The 4,347-nt window shown below is 36.1% G+C and overlaps 1 long non-coding RNA gene across 1 annotated transcript in view; it reads right to left on the bottom strand.

Moving 5' to 3' along the window:
* LOC110265814 overlaps positions 3,623-4,347 on the bottom strand; it is a 27,764-nt gene continuing 27,039 nt past the window's right edge. The window contains exon 3 of the long non-coding RNA XR_002352180.1: positions 3,623-3,634. This is a non-coding gene — a long non-coding RNA (uncharacterized LOC110265814). The remainder of the gene's footprint in view (positions 3,635-4,347) is intronic.

Genomic DNA, 4,347 nt, shown 5'->3' with positions numbered 1-4,347 from the left:
ACTTGCGGTTTTGAAGATTACTAATAAATTAATTCGAAAATATGGTTAAGTTATAATAGAAGTATCATTTCAATTATATATCAATATATCAAATTAGCTAATGTCAATATATCAATATATCCAGGGTGTGACGGATACAACATGAACTTCATTAAAAAGTGTTGGAATTCACTGCTGCTGTGTTGAATTTTTTCGAGACGGCACGACTACCAGCAAAGTCTAATGTCACGTGGGTAGCGTTGGCTCCGAAATTCGTTGGGGCTAAGGAGATAAAAGACCTCAGACCTATCAGCATGGTTGGCTGCGTTTATAAAGTTATATCTAAGCTGTTGACAAGAAGAATGAGGACTGTTATGCCATATCTAGTTGGAGAATCACAGAGTACTTTTGTGAAGGGAAGGAAGATACATGATGGAGCTTTAATTGCATGTGAAATTGTGCATTGGTTGAAATTGAAGAAGAAGGCGTAAGCGATAATCAAGCAGGATTTCCAAAAGGCATATGATAGAGTTAAATGGTGCTTTGTTGATACTGTGTTAGAGAAAATGGGCTTCGGGAGTACTTGGAGGGCATGGATCAGAGAGTGCATTATATCGGCATTTGTTTCTATTCTGATTAATGGGTCACCAACGAAACCGTTCAAGATGGAGAGGGGGCTTCGCCAGGGTGATCCACTATCGCCTTTTTTGTTCGTATTGGTGGTGGATATGTTTAACAGGATGATCAGGGAAGCGGTAAGGAACAGGAGAATCTCTCCACTGTTAGTCGGGAGGGATAATATAGAGTTATCACACTTACAATTTGCTGATGACACTATATTGTTTTGTCCGCCTGAAGATGGCACAATCAGAAATTATCAGAGGCTTTTGAGGTGCTTTGAAATAATGTTGGAGTTGAGTATTAATTTCGACAAGTCTAATTTGATCCCTGGGAATCGTAGTCAAGAGTGGGTGAATCGAATGTGCCTACTACTCGGTTGCTAGCAGGCAGCTCTACCGGTGAGCCTTGGAATTAGCCTCAGAGCAAATCCCCGGTTAGCCAAAACTTGGAAGCCAGTTATAGATAAGGTAGAAGAAAAGCTCACCTTGTGAAATCAAAGGTCCTTAGCAAGGTTGGAAAGCTAGTACTTATAAAGTCAGTAATAAACAGCTTACCTATTTATTACTTGAGCTTGTGTAAGATGCCAAATACGATCGCACAACGAATAATCTCTTTGCAGAGGAGATTCTTTTGGGGGAAGGAAGATGGACAACCTGGCATGGCTCTTGTCAAGTGGGAGATGGTTCAGACACCGAAGAAGTTAGGAGGTTTGAGGGTGAGAGATACGGTGGTTCGTAATACTGCGTTATTGTTTCAATGGTGGTGGCAGTTCTCGAAGAAAGACTGTTCGTTATGGAAGAAAATTGTGTGTTTCGACAACAACCTAAATTCTGATCAGTTGCTATCAACTCAATCTCTACCAGTGAAAGGAGGCCTGTGGAGAGACATATGTCAATTGCGAATAAAGGACCAATAGTTCAGGCAGAAGATGATTAATGGTCTGGCTATGGAGGTTGGGATGGTAGATCCACCAGATTTTGGGAGGATACTTGGCTCCAATTGGGAAAGCTAAAAGACTCCTTTCCAACACTCTTCTTAATTTCAAACAAAAAAGGATCAGTAATTGGGGATTGTGGCTTTTGGGATGGGATAGAGTGGGTTTGGAACTTCCAATAGAGGAAGGAACTCCGCCAGTGGGAGGCTGACACGTTGGATCAGATGCTTCAAGTCTTACAGTCTGTTAGATTAATAGCAGATGTGCAAGATATAGTGGTGTGGAAATTTGACAAGAAAAGCATTTATTCTACTAACTCCTTTGTTCATATTTTACAGGAACAGACTATGGCTGATGATATCCTGAGTTACGAATTCACAAAGAAAATTTGCAAAGGTCTGGTCTGGCCAAAAGTAGAGTTGTTCACCTGGTTTGTATTAGTAGGCCGGGTAAATACAAAGGAGAGGCTAAGTCGGCTAGGGATCATTGAAGGGAATGATAACATGTGCGTCTTGTGTAAGAAGGATGTTAAAACTGTGCTACACTTATTTGCTACTTGTGAGTACTCCTGGCAGGTGTAGTGCGCATGGATCAAGGAGTTTGGACGAGAGTGGACTATACTAAGTACCTTAAAAGACTACTTTGAGAGCTGGCGGACTATGTCGTTTACAACAGAACTGCGTAAGTGTTGGCAAATTGGGTTCTTCTCAATTTTATGGAATATATGATTATGTAGAAATGATGCTATATTCGAGAACAAGACATCAGACGTGGCTGATTGTAGGAGTGTGCATGGGTCGGGTGAAACCGGGTTTGATATGATCCAGACCCGGACCGAAATATATACCGCGCCTATTTATTAGACTCGAACTCGGTCCTAGACCCGATGAAACCTATACACTTTCGAGCCACGATTTTATCGGGTAAAAACCGGGTGAAAATCGGATCGTTAACATTACATTACCTTGATACCTTCTTATAAGCTAGCATGTGAAAATATCCAAATTTTCAAGACTCCAACAATTATTTTACATGGTAAAATTCACTTAGAAAAATATAACAAGAACCAACTCTTCTCTAAAATTAAAGCATAACCATAATCAATACTAATATTGTCTAATAACAACAAATATTTAAATCAATATAAATAACACAATATTATGCATTAGTCTAAAATCTTATACATTTTAAACATAAAACATTAACTTATAGTCTTATAATAACTAATAACACAAAATATTAAGGTTTACAATACTTAAATTTCACATAAGAATAACCATCATCCATCACTAATAACACAAAATATTAATTGTGTATGATGACCGGGCCGACTTCGGGTGACCCGAGCCATGGTCCGGACCCGACCCGAAATAATGACCGGGTCTATTTTTGAGACCCTTACCCGGCTCTAAACCCGGTGAAATCACACCAAAATAGCCCCTAAAGTGTTCAGGGCCAGGCCGAGTTTTCGGGCCGGGTCGGGCCATGCCCACCCCTAGCTGATTGTGTTGTTAGATCATTCTGTTCTGCTAAGGACTGGTGTGGTTCTTAACTCATGTTGTTGATGGATATGCTGGAGATGACATAGGAGTTGTTTGGTTTTGTTGTTGTTCATGGTTCTGTAGGTTATTTGCTCCATTTCATGTGTTGAGCCTTTTCTTTCAAAAAAAAAAAAAATCAAATTAGCTACCAAATTAAATATATTAAATGATTATATTAAGTGTACACATGCAAAAAATAACTATTAAATTAGTTACTGATATAAAATTACTACAAGACACACAGTAGATAACAGCGCTTTATTAGGGTTGGTATGGTTTCAAAAACAGCTACCATCTGCAATTTAGTGATAATTTTTAAAAATAATTTAAACAATATATATTTATATATAAATACATAATAATTAATTTAATAATTGATTTTTAGTATGAACATAATATTTTTGTTAATATATATTTCAATTTTTGTATTGAACATTCAAAAAAAGCTTAAAAAATATCAAAACATCTAAAAAAAACTATTCAATCTTTTTTGTTGACTAGAAACTAAATAAAAGGAAATAAACCAAAGGAATACAAGCCTACCTCAACTTTTATAACACTATATTCTCATTAGAGATGGCAGTAAGTTGGTAGGGGCAGATTTTTACACTAGTTAACGTCACCAAATATAAATCATATTTTATTCTGTATAGAATCCACTTTATTATTATCCATGAGTAATAAAAATCTATATTTTAACTCGTTTCGTTCTTAATTCTCATGCATAACATAGCTCGAAGAATGCTCAGTCCTGGAACCTAGAGATCAAACTACTTACCAATTCCTTCGATAGGTTATTGGCACACTACACATGCATGCTTCGATATGAGTAATTAAACATACACTTTGTCCTTTTACCATTGTACACTTATTTTATGTAATATTAATACGAAACTAGTGTGCTGCTTAGAAAGTATAAAAGAATTGCTACTTTAAGGAAAGAAAGCAAGAACGTGAATGCAAGTTGTCTTAATTTCACACTTAAATAATATATTGAGCCGAATGCAAGTAAAAACAACGTTTACTTTAGTGTTTGAAATTACTTACTAAAATGAATTATTTTAATTTAAACGTGAAACATGTTGCAATAATTTAACTGGCATGCACTCCTTTTTAATAATTTACTAATTTTATACTCTCTCGTCCATTAGTTCAGGGTTTTGGTTAAAAAATTATAATAATATTATGTTAATTTGTTAATTGGACAAAAATTTGTAAATGAAAAATATTAAAAATGAACACTTATTTGAGATTACAATCAAAGAGTATATA

Source organism: Arachis ipaensis, chromosome B08, assembly GCF_000816755.2.
Source record: "Arachis ipaensis cultivar K30076 chromosome B08, Araip1.1, whole genome shotgun sequence".
Classification (NCBI taxonomy): domain Eukaryota; kingdom Viridiplantae; phylum Streptophyta; class Magnoliopsida; order Fabales; family Fabaceae; genus Arachis; species Arachis ipaensis.
This window is presented reverse-complemented; position numbering and strand designations above follow the sequence as displayed.